The sequence below is a fragment of the Camelus bactrianus genome, chromosome 15 (genome assembly GCF_048773025.1).
Source record: "Camelus bactrianus isolate YW-2024 breed Bactrian camel chromosome 15, ASM4877302v1, whole genome shotgun sequence".
NCBI lineage: Eukaryota > Metazoa > Chordata > Mammalia > Artiodactyla > Camelidae > Camelus > Camelus bactrianus.
In genome coordinates this window covers 3,422,840-3,444,859 of record NC_133553.1, presented here as the reverse complement: position 1 = coordinate 3,444,859, position 22,020 = coordinate 3,422,840, and positions in this window count along the sequence as shown.

Sequence of the window (22,020 nt, the reverse complement as noted above, 5' to 3'; positions counted from 1 at the left end):
AGTATTATTTATTTTAAACACTCAGTATGTGCTTCTGTCTGTTGCTTTATTAGAGAGCAAGAATTCTTTATTATTTTTAATAAAATATTCTTTCAGGAAACTATACTGGGATTCTTTCATTCACAGTGTTGAGCAATGATACCTGTTCTGTTATATCAATTGTCTAAGCCTCTCAACTTCCAAAAGATTACATGGACAAAGTATAAAACGTCATAAATGATCGACTAAAAAAGTTTATTGTGTTCCTTGATTAAAAGTACAAGTATGGGTCAGTCTTAAATTCGGAAGTAAACGTCTTATAAATTACATGAGTCTTCTCCAAAATTCTTTAATTTGGACTTTAAACCCTCCAGTAAAAAACTGGTTTGAAGAAGAAGGAAGTCGAGAATAGATTCAATCCAAATTCTATGGGAATAAACAAAGCTAAATGTTTCAGTCATCTTTTGAAGCAGAATAGATATGTTTTCTGCACCATATGATTTTAATAGTACTCATCTTAACATACGGTTTTGACACCATGAGACCACAAGCCAACAAACAAGATCTCAGGCAAAGCAAGAAAAACAACTGAGGGGATTTTCTGCTGCAAAATTTCCCCTAACTAAAACTGTAATTGAGAACAAATCTGACGCCATATTGGATCTGTTCCTTCAGTTTGAAGCCCTGTGACCTGTTTTCCAGGCTTAATCTTGCTGGCTCTGAACCTTTTGTAAAACAACGTTTCCTTTAGCCTAAAACCTACAGGAAAGCCTATTCTCGGGGCTCTGACCTTTAAGGATGTTAGCACTTCTGCACTTACGCAGAGATGGCAAGTTGCAAAATAGAGAATAACCTTTGTTTTGTTGCAGGCTTACAGGGACACAATAGCCTGAGCCACATGGATGGCTGCAAGAACAAAGAATGCCGGCAGCAAGAAGTTTGCACAACCAACCACACCCCTTCCCCTTTTTAGTTCAAAAGGAGCCATAATTCTGACTTGGGAAAGATGATTCTCCAGGATATTAGTCCCCCATCTTCTTGGTCTGCCAGTTTTCTGAATAAAGTTACTATTCCTTGCCCCAAAACCTTGTCTCCTGATTTATTTATTTATCACTGTTGTGCAGTGAGCAGAACAAGTTTGGCCTCGGTAACAGAACCAGCTTTGTTATTCCCTCTGATGTGAAATCTCTCTGGGTGTACAAGTGCTTGCCTGGTGGTGGTGGTTGTGGTGGTGGTGGTAGGCAAAAACATTTCACTTCTCCTGATTTCAATAGGCTAAAATTTCCTGCTACTTAATTCAACTCTAGGCTTTTACAGAATCACCTGCTGATGTGCTTCTGGAAGCTACAATAATTCCAAAAATGCAAATAATTCGATTGTCTCCAGAAAAGATAATTTTCCTCAAAATTGAGCAGCTCTGAAACACACTTCAGGAGTACAGATAGATGCAGTGTTCTTCATTTCCCATGCTGTTCTGACACAATTTTCCACTTATATCAAAGTAAATTAAAATTGGTCTTCAATTTCAGATGCTCTGCCATGATACAACAATGTCAATTCCACTTATTTATTGAGCCAGAGCAGCTTTAGAATAAATGACTTTATACCAAACTCCTGCTTGATATCCTGTCTTCTCCCTGGTGGCTAATTCATTCTTCTTACTTCCTAAAAGTTCTCCTGTTATGGGAAGTTAGCCTTTACTGTGCACATTCAATTGGGAAGGCACAAATTAAATATGTGAGGGGATGACATACATATTTAATTCTTACTTATACATATATACAAACACATAGGACCTGAGTCTTGGAAGATGTCAATTCCTAATGTGGGCAAGAGGATGGTCTATAGTTCAATCAATGATCTAAAAGCAGTTTTCTAGGATATAATAAAGCAATGCTTGAGTTATAAGACAGAACAACTCCTGGATATGAATCAGTGGCACCATTCAGTGGGTGCACATGTGTGCACTCACACGCCCATGCACACGGAGCAGCTTTGGAGACACTCCATCTGTGCTGATGGAGCCAAATCATGCTGGGGAGATGAGGAAAAAGTGCCTAATACAATCAAACCAGGACACCTGAGTAATGGGTAATAGGAGTCAATTGAATATTCTGGTTAGCTGAAGGTCAAACAAAAACACTTTTAGTTTCAAACGTCATTGTTAAAAACTTTCTTAAAGCACAAGAGCCTGTTTTCCTGCCTTGCTTGGTGTCACATGGCATATTAAACATGACAGATTCGTAGTTCTCTGACTGTGGAACGGGAAAGGCCTTGCTGTCATATTTCTGAACATTAGTCTATGTTTTGCAGCACAGTGGATACTGAAAATGGGGCAATTTGAGTGAATGGGAATGGACATAACCTAGCAGCCATTGACTGTGATTTGCCAACTTTCTCCAAAAAGTAGGGGTAGCAAGCAAATCAGATAAATTGAGGGATCCTGGGGTGGGGAGTCGGGTGGGCTGACAGCTGGGTTGTCCCAGGTAGCTTGTTTTACTGTGTAAAATTGTGACTATGATCCAGACAGTAAAACATTGTCAAATTCCTGTGCCTGTAGCTTTGATACCTGGCCGAGTCTGTGAGCCAATTTTATCGATGGTGCATAATGAAGATAACTAACATTTCCTGAGGACCAGGTTATGTGACTTCCATGCATTGACTCACTGAATTCCTTAAGCACCCTTTGTGGTACATAATAGTCTTAAAATATGCAGCAGGGAATTATTCTGTTTGCAGATGATAAAATGAAACTCTGAACTGTTGAAGCCTGGCCCGAAATAATGCAGATGGGAAGACGCCGTGCTGGGAGCTCAGCTCGGGCCAGGCTACAGAACCAAGTCCCCTCACCCAGGAACCTGGCCCACAGCCACTGCCAGGCCCTGTTCTATTTCTATGAGTGCTCATGTCAAAATGCCTGGTACTCAGGGTCAATGCGACTTGATTAAGAAATTCAAACTGGGATAGCCTTTTGTTGGGACTGTAACTTGGGAGTGAAACTGGCAGTGAAGTAAGGGAGGAAACAGCCCTGGTTGTAAGAATATTTCTAGGGAAGAAGGTTCCCTGATGGGCTGGCATGGGAATCGCTGTGGTTGTGAGCCGCCTGTTGCCCTGTGGGGTTGTGGGCAGGGAAGGAGAGAGGCTGTTCAGACTAGTTATAGTCAATAGAGTTTGTAAACAGCTGGGTTCTGTTCCCTCACAGCTCAGACACATGCAGAACATGAGGATGCTTAGCTAATGACCAACAGTGGGTAGCAAAGGCCAAGAGTGGGGTGGGGAGGAGAGATGGGGCCACCTTATGGAAGAAACTCTGCCCCAGGGGACAGGAAGGTAATGAACGATTGGGGAGGCACAAAGGGTTTCTATGGCCTCATCAGGTAGTTCCTACTTTAAACTGATACTCTGGAATATATGGTCAAATGCGGTGGAATGACTGCTCTTATTTTAGGTTCTACAAACAATTAAACGGATAGATTTCTATCTCCATTATACAAGCACTGCTGGGTGACTTTTAGAGTCATGTGAGGATCAAAACAGTGAGTACTTATTAATGCTATTACCATGCTTCTACTGAATTAACACTTCAGCAAGAGTATAACGGCCACGCTCCTTAACAACTGCCTCTGTAAGGGTCTTGTAAGTCACAAATAATAATTATAAAGAAAATATATTAAAAATAATAACAACTACAGTTACAACAACTATGTTGTTTATAACGATGATAGTGTTAGCGTCTCTCTCTCATATTAAACAGTACCCAACACTGGATTCGGTAGGAAGCAACGCCAATGCATTTTTCGACTATTCTAAGTCTTCACCCAATGAAGCCTTTTTATTCACATTGGTCCACCACAGCCAGAATTGCTGTTCCTTGCATGGTTGGCTGCCATGCTGAGATGTTCTGGGCTTTTTCTGGCACCATACGTCTATACTGGGTAGTCAAGGTTCCACGTATCCACTCTGATTTCCAATATATTGTTCTCCAGAGCCAACAGAGGGGCCACTGGAAAGAGGCCACATATACTGTGGTGAACCCAAACTGAATACCTGTTGAAGGAATGGACACACAACATGGAGTGGTGGAAGGATGGAAGGACAACATAACTTCTTTTACTCCTGTAAAGAGAGGGGGAAATGGTGAACTAAATCCCAAAGAGAAAAGACATTCATGGTAATAATAATGTTCAACAGTGAAAGAATCCAAACAAAAGGCAAATATAAAATCTCTGGGAAGAAGACTCATTACAACCTGTTTCTTTCACATATATACCCTTAGTAGGAATAACATACTTAAAAATCTTCAACCAACCATAGTTATTTGCTCATAATAAACTTGGGAATCTTGAAGCATATTATTCACTCTCAGTGTTGAAATAATACAATCTTGGAAGATGATTTGTATTTGAGGATTAAAAAAAGAATATTGTGGATGTATCTAACAATTTAAATAGAAATAAGAAATGTACCTTTGGGAAAGGTATGCATAGAGAACGTTGGAAGAAATACACTGAATATAGGCAAGTGAGCAAGCTCCCTTGAGTCTGGGAAGGTGAGTGCAGCACATTCAGAGGGTCTATGAAGTTATTACAAGTCACAGAAAGGTATGCAATTAAAGTGTCTTCCTAAGCAAAATATTCTTCTTCAGGAATTTTTATCTTGATATTTCTATGGTCTGTGAGGTCACAGGAAGTCAAAGTTATGGTGGTGGCTTAGAAGTTCTTTTCTCTCTGTGTGTAATTTACAGGGCAATGCTACAGATGGGGCAGCAGAGATCTGTGGTAAGCTGTTCCATAGGGTGGTGGAGCAGTTAGAAATGATAAGGTCAGAGATCTAAAAGACTTTTAGACCCTCCCCTCCTAACTGGCAGGCCTTTAAAGCAAACTAGCACAGGTATGTAACTAAGAGAGTGGATGAGAGGCAAATTTATAGTCCCTTTAGTGTTACTGCTCAGTCAAGGGGTAGGGACCACTCTGGCCAGGAACGGCAAGACCGTGGATGTTGTGGATGGGTAGGAGAAGCTGACATTTGCTTCTGACCTGAGAGGCAGGGTTGTGTTGCAGAAAAGCCGATAGTGCTGGAAAGATGCAGCAGGTCCACAGCCCAAAAGGAGCTGTCATATTCAGGGAGGTCAGAGAGCAAGAACCAGAGTTACTGACGCCACAGTGTCAGTAGCGTGGCAGCTGTGATGTCAGTATCTGCGTCCCATAACCCACCTAACCCTACATGAGCTCATCTGCCTAAGGGGGCAGGTAAGTAGCAGAAATGTGTGGAGTGGGTGCAGCCACTGGCAAATTGGCAAGTGGGCATCCTAAGGAAACGCAATGCTCACCGTCACCATATTGGAAATAGGGCCTCATGGTGTCAGATCTCCTTCTTATTCAAGAGAAACCAGAAATTAAGAGTTTATTAGCAATCAACCCAGATCAAAACCCAGAAAAGATATCATTTTATAATGACAAAGAAGGCACAGACTATTCAGAAATAAATTAATGAAAATATTAAGAAGATTCTGATAAATGATTTAAAAAAAGAAAATAAAATGAACAGTAGAATGCACCACCCTCTTCAGTGGGCAGACTCAAATTTGGGGGACATAGAACATTTTTTCTCCAAAATAAATTTAGTATCTGAATGCAAATTTAGTTAATAATCCCAAATGGATTTAAGAAAAAAATCTGAAAGGTGATCCTAAATGTATTCCTGAAATATACCCATATATACAAATAAAATAATGAGGAGGGATGTTTGAATTTGTAGTATTAGAGACATTCTGGGAAAGGATAAAACAGGACCAACTCTAGGAGGTATTAATCTATGTTCATGGAAACATTATAGAAATAGTGCACTGAGAGTATGAATGAAATAGATTACATTTCAAGAATAGACGTGGATATTTGTGAGATTTTAGTAATATTATAAACTGACACTTCAAATCAGTGGATTCAAGTACTGCAGTAATTAGCTAAATCATTGGAAGACGTGGTACAGTGTCCTCATTTGTGACATTAAAATAAATTCCAGATAATTTTTTAATTAAAAAATAAAACACCAGAAATAACCCAACATGATTTAATCTGTTCAGATTTTCAAGCTAGAAGAACTTTCTAAAAAGCTTTTGGAACAAAGACCAAAAAGAGCAAAGGCCCAGCAACTCAGCAAGGCCAGAAAAGCCCACTGTAAAACAAAACTAACCCTCGCCCAACCCTCTCTCACGGTCCTGTGTTGCTCTCTGATACTTTCTACACTTTCTTCTTCCCTTTAAAGTCCAGTTTCTTGGAGAAGTACCTGCGCTGAAGACTCCTCAGGGCTCAGAGCCCTGCATCCCCCACGGCCCTCATCGCAGCACTGAGACAGGAGTTGCACCGCCGGTGGCTGCGTGTTTCAAACTAGTCGGCACTTTCAGCTCCTATTTGATTACCAGTTAGCTTTTGCCGTGGACAAATATTTTCCTCTCAGTGGAATATTTTCCCCCCTTAATTTTTGTTTTACTTAAATAAATTTAAAAAGCCCAGACAGAAAATTGTGTGTGCACATATGCACACACACAGATACACACAGATCTGTTTCTTAAAGTCTACCTAAGTATAGTCCTCCTCTGCCTTTTCCCCAGTCTTGGCAATTAAAGCTGGGTTTTAGCTCTTGCTTTTTTGCCCCACACACACACCCTTTCTCACTATGCTCCTTTTAGTCAGTGTTCAAATCCCTCTGAAGCCAAGTTACAGCCTTCTCTGTGTTGCCTCAACTAGTTTCTCCCAACTGCTCTGATATTATTCTTTCTCTTGCTGGATTTCTCTTCTCCCATGTGCCATGTACATGGCCCTTTTCCCCAGGGCCTCGTCCTCAATCCTTCACTTGGCAGGAATGAATCGCCCCCACGGCCTCACCCGCAGCTCCTCTGAGCTCCTGACTGTTGAATCCAGCTTAACAACGGGCATCACTCCTCAGAAGTCCCATAGATACTTTGCAATCAAAATGCCACACACAGAACAATCTCCTTGAAACCATCTCCTCCCCTTACACTCCCCCTGCAGATCCGCTCTCCAGATGGGTCACTGGAAAGTCACCTCAGCAGCTCTGCGGCCCGCCGCCGCGGCCCTGCAGTCCCCTCTGCAGCAGTCACCACTTCTGCCGCCCACGTCTCTATCCCTCTGCCCAGGGCCTCTCTGCAGGCATGTGCCACTTGTCTGGATTACCTGGAGTGGCCCCCGAAATATCCTTTCCCACCAAAATATGGGCCTCCCCCAAAAAATATTATTTTCCATTCTGCTGCCAGTATAACCAGATCTTCTTTAACATAATCATTATGCAATTCTCTTGCTTACATATATTCCAATATAGCGCTGTTTTTTAAGGATACATTCAAGTCTAAGCACACAAGACCCATCATGACAGAGGCCTTGTGCACCTGATATTCCCACCTGTGGATACTTTGTTCTAACCCTACTTGTTGTTCTTCAGTCTGGCCAAGCCGCTTCATGCCGTGTACTCTTATATGTCTCTACCTCTCTGCATGAAGTGTCCACTCCCTCTACCACAAATTAGAGAGCTAACTTCCTTTCACCTTTCAAAATTCAGTTCAAATATTTCCAGGTCTATGAAGTCCAATGTGTGTTCACCTGCTTAGCAATCCATCAACTACTCGCCAAGTCTCGCCTGCCCTGCAGAGTGCAGACACCATGTCTTACCTGTCTTGGTCTCCCCAGCAGTTGATACAGTGTTTGGCATAGCAGGTGCTCAGTGTTTGTTGGATAGATAAACGAATGAATCAGTAAAGAGATGAGAGGTCCTCAATCCCCCCCCAGTAACTCAGCTGCCATTTTGGAAAGATCATTCTGCGGAATTAAGGAAATGTCAGTGCAGGTGGTGAGCAGACAGAACAGAGGTGAGGGCGTGGGGGAGAAAGGCGGTCCTGGAGAGCGCAGGAGAGGCGTGGGTGGGAGAGCCCTGGAGAGAGAGGGAATGGAGGGGGCGGGTGCAAGGAGATGTTGAAGAACAACTGATATTAAATGCAGTAAATTAAATAGAGAACATAATAAATGAAGGGAAGATCAAGTTAACACAGCAAGGATGGAAAAGGCAGTACCAGAGACGAAGAGCTCTCACTTCATCACTCACTGCATTTCACTTACGGCACCCGCCCTCTGGGAAGGCAGTGCCAAGTTCTTGAGAGACTGGTGTTTGTGCTGTGGGTGCTCTAAGTACAAAACGGTATCTTATGGCTTCCAGATTTTAAGACTGATAGATTATTTCTCTTATGTCCCGTGTCTGAGTTCTCAAACAGCAGGATCTTTTGCTTCTGGGGGTGAGCTCTTGTGGTTAATAACTCAGGGTTACTCTAATAATCTAAAAGGACAGTGGGAAAATCACTAAAACAAATAAAAGAGAAATTTCACTCAGAAAAAAACATATGCCCTATAGAACCTTGTGGGGGCCTTGGGGGTAATGTTACCGCCATCTCATCTAACAGTTGTATGTGAGTGTGTTGAAACTCCATGCTCAAGTCACTTAAACACGTATGACAAACAGGGTCCAGGCTGTGGTGCTCCAGACATGCATGGGAAGATGAAAAGCCTGACTACAGCCTCCGACAGGATCAGTCCAGCCGGGGAGCGCAATGGACACGGACACGATCACGCACCATCAAGGCAAGAATCAACTGCAATTCATGTTTAGAGAGGAGAGCAGAAAATCTCTAAAAAGTGGAGGGTTTCCTGCCAAGGCTTGGCAAGATTCCTTCCAGGCAGAAAAGCAGAGAAAGATACTTCTGGCGAAGGAGACTAGGGATGGTGGCTGGGTGTGAGGCCTAAAGAAGCAAGGGTGGAGGGCTCCAGGGTCATCTGTCAGAAGCTGTTCCCCTTCAGCAGCTAAGAGGCATAACTAAAAAGGCAGGTGGGGTGTCATTAATGATCATGGGGAAAACTGGGAGGAGGAAACTGAGGTCAGGAGATCACCATCAAAGGCACTTTATTTGAGAGGAACAAAAATAATTCAAAAAGCACTTGGAAATTCTATCTCCCATGAATGAAAAGAACACAAAATAAGTTTCACTCCAGCGTTGAATACAGAATAACAGACTGCCTACTCTCAGAAATGGATTGAATTTTCTAATTCGTTAGGGATTATTTAGAGAATAGGAAAACGAATAAATCTGAACAATCTCTCTACAATAGCTGTTACTCCATCCTGTTATGTAGGGTAGAGTTAGGCTGAATTATTTAATTAGTATTTTAATGAGACTATAAAGTTCTAAAAGTCCTATCCATTTCTCCCAAAAGCGTACAACTTTTCCTTTCAATGACCTTTATTTGACTTAACTAGAACAATAACTATTTTCCAAGGCATTTTTCGTGTGTGTTAAAATAGCAAATCATATGCTGCCCTCAGAATGTTGTTGTTATTATTAATGCTGATAATAGCCCCAATAAGAAATATTTACAATTATGACTCATTTTGGAATAACAGGTCATTGGCTTAAAGTCCTTCTGAAAATAAGCAGAAAAAACGAACATAATTTCTACACCAGCTGCACCCTTAATCGAACCTGGTCACTAAGCACAATAAAAGCAAAGATGAAACTCAAATCAGACACCAGACCACAAAGCATAGCTGACTGAAGATGCCACAAAATGACCTTTCATTCACCGAGGGAATCAGATGCTTTTCCATGTATATTATATGTTTTAAAACAATTATTATATATATAGAATGTAATTTAGGAAAAAGAAAACTCCCTCTTTCTGTAGACTTATAAACAGGAAGCACAAAGGGGTGTCTTGCAGACATGAACCCGCATGCATAAATGCAAAGCCTATTGACCAAACTCCTTTCCTGTCTCCTAAGCTTAAAAAAAATAAAAGTAATTCAAGGCAGTGGTGAGCTGAAAGGGCTCAGATACAAAACGTGCACATCAGCCTTCTAGTAGATAAAAGGGCACCATACATAATAGAAAAGATGATGTTTCCTATGGAAATCTATTTTGAGATGCAACAATTTAAAGGCAACCGAGAGCTCAAAACCAAGTTCAAACAAAGAGAAACAAAGGCCAAGCAAATTTACAGAAATGGACAAAGACATTGGAGAAGGAGGGGATCTGTGTTCTACCAATATCCAGATCAGCAAATTCATCCTGAATTCAAGCCAGTGATGTGCCATGAGGTCACTCAAGGAACCAGGCAGAAACCATCGGCCAGAAGAAATAGGAAAAATGTCAAAGGCAGGTGTGAGTTGTGGAAGGGGTGACCCTGTGACCCTTGCTGCCATGAGGCAGGATGCTCTTGCAGGCTTTCTGCACAGGCTGGCGGGCTCACATGACTCTGTTTAGAAGGATATCAGCCAACAGCTGTGCCACACGGGCTGCAGCCCGAGCTGAGTCACATCTAGTAACGGTTCTGAGTTCATCCTTAGACGACATGACCAGTAGGATCTGAGAATCAATGGTGGAGACGTACCTGAATGAATATTCCATTTCATTCCTTGGCAGTAAATCTTCAGCTTTGTACAACATAAATATTGACAGAGATACACACAGGCACCCTAGTTGAAAGCCTGACTGCATAATTGCATCTAATTGAAAAAAGCGGGTTCCGTTTCGGTATGCTAGGTCTTTGTTTGGCTCAGTAACCGATGCTTCTGAGACCCAAAGCATATTCTAGTATAACCGACAGTACAGAAATCTCCACTGATGACTTACTCATATCAAGGTATTCATAAAATAGCACCAGTTTGCCCATGGGATACAGATGGTTGTCCCATTCCCATTGTGGGGTGGTCTGTTTTGTTCCCGAAACTGTGGCACCATGAGATTCATGACCCAGCTGCCAAACAGATGAAATTATAAGCCAGGATATTATCAGACCAAGGTCATAAAAGTATTACTGACATTTCAAGCTGAACACATCATCTTCCCAAGAATTTAATTTCTTGTTTTCAGGATAAATTTCTTTTTATTGCTGCATCCCTACCCTCAAGTATTGTGAAAACTAGTCCTGACTACGTACCTTGGGTTTACCAAAATTGTAACGACTACTACTACTTTATCTCCTACCTCCTTTTCAGGTAGGCATTTTAGCTTTAGGAAGATACCTACCCTCATTTGTTTTTTCCCCCCATTTCTCTGCTATTATTCACCATGGCCTTTCCAGTCTGTAAATTGTCAGAGAAAATAAGTAAAAGAAAGAATTACAGGGTCTGTGAGCTGGTGATAAGTGCTGCAGAGGAAAATAAAGGAGGGCGAGGAATGTGTGGTATGGAGGAGTGTGGATGTGGAAGTGACCTTTGAATAAGGCAAAGACGGAGGCAAAGGGGTGGGCAAAGGGAACAGTGATCACAGGCCTGGAGGTCCCTCACGCTGGACAGACAGCATGGAGACTGGTGTGGGCCAGAGAGAATAGGAAATAAGTGGTGGTTTTGGGGGTGGAGCCTTAGAGGCTGCCTTGAGGATGTGGGCATTTTTCCCTCTGAAGGAATTGCGGAGCCATGGAGGGTCACCAAGCAGAAAAGTGATACTCTAATGTTGGATCAAACAGGTCCAAGACCCTAATTAAAGCTGAACAAATCATGGGCCAAAGAAGTGACATGCTGCCTCAAATTCAGTGCAGAGGTTGAAAGAAACACAGACTCGACTCGCAGCCCAGTGCTCTGCCCCCTCCTGGATGCTGTCCCAAAGAGCTGTCCCTAAGGTTATGTTTTTTCCTCACTCAGAGGCTTGTGGGACAACTGAATGCTTCCCCCTTTTTCAAATGGCAATTTGTCCTGAAAGGAATTCGGAGTTGGCAGTGAAACAAGGCATGGATCTGTAGCCTACAGAGCTGTTGTCCCTGAAAGCAACAGCTGGCGCGTGGTTTACTCGTGGAGCTCAGCAGAAGAGACAGAGCAACAACAGACAACTTAGCGTCTGGCTGAGGTTCGGCTGACTACACTGCACGTTTGGATGGATTTCAAATTTGGACAGTGAGGCGGCTTCACACGAAATGCAGGTGTATACATCATACATGCCCACACGTCTGTATGCACACACACGTGGACACACACAGAGTATATGATGTGACTTGTAAAGAGCTTCCCCTGCTAGGTTTCCCACTGCCTCTGATCTCAGCGTTAACATTTCCCTGGCCATGCTCCCAGGTTTGCTACGAGATTTCTTTGCAATGGAACATGCCCTTCGCTTCACAAACTTTCCCCACTTCTTTCAATGACATTAGGGGAAAACCAGGGAGCTCTGGGAAGGGGTGGGGATATGGACTCGAGATACCCCTAAATCTGAATCCACACTTCATGGCTTATTTGTTATTTAACTTTATTTACATTCAAAATGCAATTGTTGCAGATCTCAGAAGTTGATTTACACTCACTGCTGTGGCAGAACGTTGCGGTCAGTAGACCCACCACTGGATCCTCTTATTCAACACGTCCTTCCAATAATTCAGATATTACTGTATCACAAATGCCCATTTCTATATTTTGATACCTGCTTTTCAGTATAATTATCTTCCTTCTTTATTCTCTAAATCTTATGATTTTTAAACATTTTTCTGAGAAGTGTTCCACAGGCACTATACATATGATAAGTTGATAAAGAGATCCTGGAGATCAAAACCACATTTAAATCCTGAGATATACTCAACTGTGCCGTATACATGGCTAGGTTTAGTCTGCTTCCTTTGTTACTTTGTTTAGTAATTTTTGTTTCAAACAACAAGATCCTACTGTATAGCACAGGGAACTACATTCAATAACTTTTAATAGCCTATAGTGGAAAAGTATATGACAAGGAATATATATATATATGTATGTATGTATATGTGAATCACTATGCTGTATACCAAGAATTAACACAATATTGTACACCAACTATACTTTCAACAAAAAATGTTGAAATAAAATTGGGAGGTGAAACTTCGACTGCCCAGGCTGCTGTCAAGATGAAACGATTCAAAGCAGGCCAGGTATTAGCAAACCCCCTAACACATCAAAACCCCATATGGGATCTTCGTTTTGAGCAGCACAGGCTAACCAGCTGTGGTCACCTGTAAATAAGGTTGAAGTCACTTAGACCCTTGGCTTGGGAACGCCGTGGCCACCGGGGTGGGGGTCACTGCAGCACCTACGAGAATGACGGGGACAGCCTGCTCCTGACGCCGCTCCCCAGGCCGCAGCCCGGAGCACTGCAGTCAGGTCTGAGGTCCGGCCGGGAGCGCACAGCTCCACAGCCACTCGGAGCCCTGCGGTGCGGGTGGAGATGGGACCGCGCTCATCCATCACCCTTCCAGGCACCCAGACTCGGGAGTCCCCTGGGGGAATTTTTCTCTGCCTCATAATTCCTGTCTCAGCCTCTTGTGGAATGCGGTCCATGCCCAACGGAAGCAGGGCTTTAACCCTCCGGGACCCAAATCCATCACGGTTTGGATCCAGGATGTAACTTCCATGTTAACTCACCTGGTGCTCCCTTCTTGTGCTGAACTGCCCTCCCCCGTCGATGACATTAGGTCGTATTAGAAGTCCCGACTTGCTTGTCCTTAGCTAAGACTCTGAGCCTCTTGCTCAGTCTTCCTGACTGGAACCACTCTTCTGTGGCAGAAAAGCTTGGGCTGTCGGCAACCCATCATTGTCCTCGGTCTTTTGGGTTTTCTGTTGGTTTATGGTTCTCATGCAGGGATACCAATTTGCACATGAGAAACACCTGTAGACATTTTAAAAAATACAGACACTGGATCCTCCCCACTCTCCAGCCAAGGCTGGAAGCTTTCTCCCTCTAGCAGGGGTTACACAATAATTTGCTTGGGAATTGACCACACATATTGGCATAATCATGGTAAATTGCCCTTTACTCAGTGCTTCCCACGTGGCATTTTCTACTTCATGTTGTCTTTGTACGTTCATTATCACATTTAATCCCTGAATTATAGATAATCACCATTTCTTTTGAGGACACTCCTACTTGCTAATCTTGAATACAAGTATCTTTGATTCTCTTAATCTATTTCATTCCTGAGTTTCCTGTTCCTGGATTTAAAGAGTGAATTATGGACACATGTATTTAAGATTCTCTTAATATATCTATCTGACTCATCCTCTAACCAAATCATATCTGGAGAAGAGAGATTTTCTCTTTTAAATATTTGCATTTTCTTACTATATAGTAGTGCGTACACATGGTGGAAAATGTAGAAAGCATATAAAGTAAGAAAATTACAGCCATACATTATCTAAACACCAAAGGACAGTGCTAAGTCATGTTGGGCATTTAACCATTTTTCTTAATATTTTATCATAAAATTTCCCTAGGGCAAGTTACTTAACCCTGGAATTGTACTAGACTTTTGTCAAGTACAGAATAACATTCCCAGAAATGACCCCAACATCAAAATAGTACGTGAGGCTGGGAAGGCCATAGGGCACTCAAGTTATTCTCTGAGTCCTACAAAGAATGCTGTTAATTCACTGATGTTACTCATTCGATGCCTGTGAGTCACTCACTCACTCAGCTGGCTCGGACTGAGACCTACTTTATACCAAGTGCCGATCCAAGTGCTGGGGAGACCCCAGAGAGAGCCTGGATCACGGCATCACTGTCCTTCTTCATTTGCTCCCAGAATCCTACTCAACAAACCCACATGGGATTGGGGGGTGGAGGCAGGTGAGATATGGTAAAATTCATTTCATTATGTTCCTTTAGACATATTTAAATAGCATGAAAATAGTCACTAACTTTGATAAGTTTTCTTTTCCCTTCCTATGTATTTTTGAGGATGGGTATAGTTTTGGGGCAGCAAGAGTAATTGATAGATCTTTAGTATGTTAGGATTTTATATGAAAAATTAAGAAGGAAACTGGCACCTTATTCAAAGAGAAGAGGCAGTGAGGAAAACACAAGCCACCCTCGAACTTGGCTACCATTCAGAATTTCTGATATTCAAAAAAGGGAAACATAATTCAAAATATTTTCCCTAAATATTTTAGCCCAGAGTAGAAATACATGTAGGCAAAGTTCAGCTCACTGGAACCTACAACAATGTGCTTACTTAAGCGAAGGTATAAACAGACCACAGATACTATAATGCATCCTTTACTTTAAACTAGTTAATGTGAGCAAGTTTCATTTCACATGAATTGCTCAGTACCAATTTAGGAAATATATCCTTCTTGATTGGTAAAAATAGCTCACTGATAACCAGATTCAACAAAATTTAGTGTTAAATAATTAACCTATTTCCTTCAGGAAATGCTTTTCGGTAATCTGAGTTAAGTATTTCCTCTATCTGATCTATTTCCTTTCACAGAGAAAAGTAGTATTATTTGCACATGAGCTACTATTACTCCTCCGGAGAAATCTGACTGTGAGCTCAGGGTAAGAGTTGTCTACTGCACAGTAGGGAAAAAAAGATTCATTTCACAGCAAAGATCAGAATCTTTTTTTTGAGGGGCATGGTGAGCTGGGGGACAAGGGAAATGCCTTTGTTTAGAGACAGACCACAGTAATCCATCCTGAAGCTGAAAGATGAAGACCTTGTGAAGAAATGTGGAAGGACACACTGACACACAAATGTGTTCACTCTGCAAAAACAGAAAGAAGGAAATAAAAAATAATTTAACTGCCCTATAAAGAGAATGGACAGAAAATTGGTAATAAGGGAGAGTGAAGGAAAGTTAGGGAAGGGAGGAGAAACAGTGAAAGGGAACTTGGATGCGGTGGGCAGAATAGCAGTTTTCTAGAGCTTAAAATGAAGGATGATAAGAAAAAAAGTAAAGTTTAAAAAAAGTTACAAAGTTTAAAATAGTTTAAAATTAAAAAATGAAGTTAAAAAATAATTTTTTTATAGTGACATGGAAGATTGTAAAATGATGGAGGATTTTATTTCAAAATTCAAGTTGTTTGAGTTTCTCCTCCATGCTCCAAACAACAGTAAGATCTGCTTGTGTAATTGGTTTTGGGGGACACCACAGAGAGGGGTGAGCAATGCAGTTCGGTTGGCCAGGAGCAGAATGCTTTTGTGGAAGGCAAGACAGAAGAGAGATCAACAGTTTCATGAGGACAGAAACTCAAAGCCAGAAATTATCTTAAAAAGCTTAGTGTGGTGGGCAGAAAAAGTCCCCCCCCAATATGTCTATGTCCTTATCCCCAGAACATAGGAAGAGGTAATATTCCCTGGCAAAGGGGGCCTATGGTTGCAGTTGTGGTTAACGTTGCTAACCAGCCTAATCTAAGAGAGATGAGCTGGATTATAGAGGTGGGCCCATTGTAATCACCAGGGTAGTTAAATGAGGAAGAGGGAGACAGAAGAGGGGAGAGAGGAGAGGAGATTTGACCACAGGATCAGAGTCAGAGGCACACAACCATGCTGACCTTGAGAGAAGGAAAAGAGGTCACAGGCCAAGAGACGTAGGTGGCCTCTGGAAGCCAGAAAAGTCAAAGATACATTTTCCCCTGAGGCCTTCAGAAACAGCCGTGCCAATATTTTGACTTCAGCAGGCTCCTGCGTTCAAGAACCCTACAAGGTTAAATTTGTGTTGTTTAGTGGAGACTATTTCTTTTTTCTTCCTACTACCATGTCATTTGGGGATACTTGTTACAACAGAAAGCGAATAAACTAAGCTCCTTGAAATGTTCAGAAATTGCAGATAACACTGGACTGTCCACTTTGATATGGGATTGGGCTTATGTGAAAATCAAAAGGACAGTGTGACCTTTGCTAACATCTGCTTTTCTCATTTTTAGGAAGAGAACAGTAAGTCAAAACCTCTGTAGTTATTATTTTAGACAAGTGTCTCTTAAAACATTATGTAACCCTTTGCCTTAGGACCCCAAGAGAGTCTCTGTTCTTAGAAGAACATGGATTCCGTGAGATAGGGTCTTACATCTGAGTCCCACAGTGGTCTCTTATTGGCAATGAGAACTTGGGCAAATCATTTACCTTCTTTAAGCCACAGGATCTTCATTTGAAAAGGAAGATAAGAATAAGGATTGTTTGGGTGATCAAATTCTACTCACAAACACACGCACACACACATATATGTACAACATTTAATACAGTGACTAACACATAATAGGCACTCAACAAATTCCTGTTATGGATTTTTAAATGCATGTATAAAAGGAGGAGAAAGTTGCGGGAAGTTGTGGGAAAATTAGTTCACGGCCCCAAAAAGGGCCATCTCTCAACGGGCTCTGATCAGTCAGTCCCCAGTGATGGGCTAATAAGCAGAAACTATAGCACTTGAGGATTTAATTTAAACATAAAAAGGGAGGAATTTAAACATAATTATTAAACAGGAGGTATGTTTACACTGTTGGCTGGATCATCTCATCTGGAGAGCTTTAATAAGCAGAGAGTCTCCCCTGTTTTAGAGATGGGCATGCAGGAAAATTACTTGGATGGGTGGGCCGTTCTCACCCCAAGATCACATGACTTAGTACTCACGGAAGTAACACCTCTTGTATGTTATTCCAGATGGACTGTCCTCCCATGATTATTGTCAGCTGCATCATCAGTTCAAGGAGACAGCCACCTGGGTCACACTGGAATATTAGACAGAAAATCTCATTTAAATTTTAGATAGCTCTAACATGAAATAAAGTCATTATTTTATGCCTAAAATAATCTAAGGAACAGAGAGTAAAGACACCCTTCATTGGGCAACTAAGAGAAAACATGAAACAGGTTAGACTGTCAGAACACAAAGCTGTATTCACACTTCTTCATTTCTGTATTTTCACAGCCAATACACCAGATCTCCAGGATAAGTCACAAATCTGCCCTTAAAGAATGTGATGTAGAAACACGAGGAGTAGTAGTTGACAAACTGGAAGAAGAACACCTTCATGGCTAGGTTGTTCTCATAGTCAGTCTGGTCCTTGGGATCTCTGCAGCTAGAATAAAGAAAAGTTAAATCTGTAAAACTGTGAAGAGCCTTTAGACCCTAATCAAAGCCAAGGACACATGAGTTAACACGCTAAATATGTATATATATTTATATATATATATACACAATTCACACTTTTTTCCATATAAGCTGTTTTGAATTCCTTAACATAGCTACTATATTAATTCCAACTGTACACACTGTTGTTAGAGTTTCTCCCACTATGAATGCAATATCACACAAGGCAAAAAAAACAAAAGTCACCCGTTCCTTAAAATTTATAAGCACAACAGTATCCAATGGGCAAGAACTGTCCTCTGTCAGGTGTAAGTTGAAAGAAAGCTACTTCTAAACATCCTGCTAAATGAAATTCTCTTGTCTCCCTGAACAGCAGGAAGGTAGGGCTATTGAAGAAAACAAACAAAACACGGGGCAACTTGCTAGAAGCATTTGGGGAACATAAAACATCCTCCTAGTTCAAAATTTGAATTGGTCTTAGTGTTTTCAGAAGATGACCACTGAGCAGACAACTGGGAGAATGACCCAGCCACATGCAGTGTGTGGGAAGCAGTTAACTTGGGCCGCTAAGCTGCTGGCTGCGATACAAGCCAGAGAGAAGAAACATTTGTTATAGAAGCCACAGCTGATGAGAATGGAGCTACACTAACAGGAACAGCATGGGGGGAGGACACAAAACAGTGTGATTACTTGTCCTCTCCGTAACGCACAAGCAAATTTGCCACTGGAACCACGAACCTCTTCCACTTATTTGCAATAGAGAGACTATTTACTTTCAACAATAGGGTACATGATCTAATGTAATTGAAATTATTATTAAGCACTGACATATTTACACAGAGCTTGGACATTCTAAAGCTTTCTTTATCCCTTTTACTAATGCAAAGCTGCAGCTAATTCACTTCTCATATAGGCTAGAGAAAACACGTTTACACTTGAAGTTTTCTAAAGACTGTAATGTACTGGAATTGAAGTGCCTAAAAGATAAAGTCTCTGTTTTGACCTGGTTCTAAAACTGGTGTAGAAGTGACCTCAGCTGCAGAAGGAGCTTAACAGACTCAGTCATCTTGATTGCCACTTTCTCATATATGGCGTTCAGGGTCACGATGATGATAAAACTGATGAGGGAAGCAGTGATGGGCGTGGCCCACCTGCACAGTCAGGTACTTCTGGATTGGGTCTCTTCCATTCAGGTTCTAGGGAAGTTCTGCTGAAAATACAATGAACACTGAAAGTCCGTAGACAATGATCCCAATAACTGAAGCAATGGTCAACAAGACCTGACAACCCAAAAACCTAGCAGCATAAGGCTCACTAATGATCGTATTTTTACACAGAAAACTTGCCCCCAATCCACGCTTAAACAGAAAACATGCACGTGCTGTAAACCTCACATAAACGTGAAAAGTGATGTAAATCGCATGTAAATGCCACAAGAGACGTGAATATCAGGCATGTTAAATTTTAGGGGAGGAGGAATGAAGGATGTCAGAAAGAATGAGTGCATCCACTAATATAACATGCTGACAGCAGGAGCAGCTGTGTGCAGGGCATAGGGAATATATGGGAACTCCACTTTCTGTGAATTTTTCTGTAAACCTAAAACTGCACTAAAGAAGGAAGCCTGTTAAGTATATCATTAAATGGCTGAAAATGGAGTAACTGGTGGCATGTTCTTTTGGAGACAATTCTGTGATAGCAGAACCAATGAAAGTATCCCTTCTACATCTATAGAATTACTTAGGTTATGAACTAGTTGTAACCCATGAAGGGGATATGCTTCCTTTCAAGGGAGAACCTATCACTGATTCAGGGGTCAGCAGTTGCTAGCTGTCATCTCCATTCTTAATAGGACAAGTGAAGCTGTGGACATGCCCTGAGGGAAATAGTGGAAGTGACAGCAGGTCTCTGCTGATGAAAGCTTCACATGCTTTTCATACTCCTTGAGATCTTAAAATGGCAGGTATTCCTACTCCCTGCATTTGCACAAGATTCATGTCCCTGATCCATTGTAGTTCTGACTGTGTGGACCCAAGGACAACGGGAGTGTCTGAAGCATAATTTGCACGTGGCTGGTAGGGATTCAGTTCCTCACTAGGCAGGTATTTTTCTGCCCACTGAAGAATGCACATTAAAGGTCCCATTTTTAAACTGTTTTCCTTCCATCTACCTTCTTGGTCATAGTCCAGAAGCATGTACTCAGGGTCCCTGGCAGCTCCTGATGGCTGCCCCAGAGAGAAAGCTACAAAGAATGTGAATTTCAAGACTAAGTGAACCACATCATGTTATTTACAGTAACAGCGGGAGGCTGGCTTGCACCTGCAAGGGAGAGCAGATGGAGAGTTTACAAGCCCCTCCTGGAGCCACACTCCTGCATCTAGATCCCAGCTCCGATGCTAGCTGTGGGGCCTTGTGCAAATTTCTTATTTTCTAGGGGCTTCAATCTCCTCACCCATATAATGGGGGGATAATAATAGCAATTTATAGGACTATTGTGATGAGTCAATGATTTACTAATTGTGAAAACAATTAGAACATTAACCACAGGCATGTGAAAAACTCTACCTAAGTATTAGCTATGAATATGGTGACCAAAGTCTTAAAAAGGTGTTTTTCTTAGTTTTTAAGCCATCAGTTTGTAGAGAAAGCATTTTATTTTCTCCTCTACTCTCTTTCATCATCCTTTTCTTCACAGAAAGTCTTCATGATTGTGAAAGGAATAACTTTTTGGTGTGTGTGTGATTAAATGTGAAAATTAGTTAAGGCTGAGAAAAATGTATTATAGAAGGTATATAAAGCCTTTCCCACTTGTACAGCACATATAGGCCATTTAAATGCTATGCATTTTTAAAAAGTCTGCATAATAATTTTTTAATAATTTATTAAGTAATCTTAATATTTAAGACTCTTTAAATGCTTACTATTGCTTCAGCACACGTCTGTTTTTCTAAATCCTCACAATCACCCTGTTGGGAAGGTAATATTATATCTCTTTTACAGATGAGGAAATAGAGCCACGTGGAAATGATGCAATTTCCCCAAATGAAGCAAATATTAAGTGAAAGAATTGAAATACTCAAAGAGCCCAAAGACACACTAACTGTATAGCACTGTCTCCAACATGGTCTGTGAAATTAATTGTAATTCATTTCAGAACTTTTACAAACTTGACACATTTCCATTTTTCTTCCAAGCACTTAACGGGTTCAATATTTCTTATGAAACTGGAAAGCTTTCCATTCTCCTTCCTCGTTTCTTCGTATTTATCATATTTTCTGATCATAACTTTAACATTTGCTCATTAAAGAAAATTTGAAAGTACTCTGTAGTGGACAGAACTGTTGTCCTGGATCTGTCCCCAGTCTTAGAACGGGACCCAGATTTTGCTTTAGGATAAATAACCTCCCTTTTGTTTTTTGTCCTGTGATTAAAGCTCGATTAACCCACTCTTTCTGAAGCACCAGAGGTAGATCTCAGTTGGTTTAAGACAAATAATACCCGTCATTGTATTGGCCTCGCACATGATTGGAGAATTGACAAATAACCCAGTAAGAGCCACTATTATGTGAGGAGATACGTGCTTGTGCCCATGTGAATGATAAGCTTCCTCTATCAAGAGAGGAAGCTGCCAAAAGAGACCTCTCTTGGTTTGGATGGATGATCTGGGATGCTGAGTGCCTAGAAGCAGCATGCTGAGACATCATTGGACACCGAATGAAGACAGGACAAGACCAGCCCTTGACATCATCTGGGCTACAGTATCTCTCCTTGACTGAAGCCAGACCTCAGATCTGAGGTTTTCATTTACAGGAACCAATAAATCCCATGCATCCCCATTTTTTGGGTGTTGTTTAAACACATTGGAAATTGATTTTGTCACCTACAATGAAAAGACTCCAACTCTGAAAATGAATAAAAAATAAATTAAGAAAAATGCTTCTACCTATAGACATAATTCCTTCAGAAGGGTTCATTGTTTGTATATTACAAATCATTTTATATATTAATTTTATTCTCAAGCCTATCGTAAGCATAACATTTTGACATGTCAAAAAATTTTCATGGACACACTTTTTCATGGCTGGGTATTGTTCTACTTTGTGAAGGGTTGGAAGAATATTTTGGCTGAGATTTTATATATATATATATACATATAAAAGTATG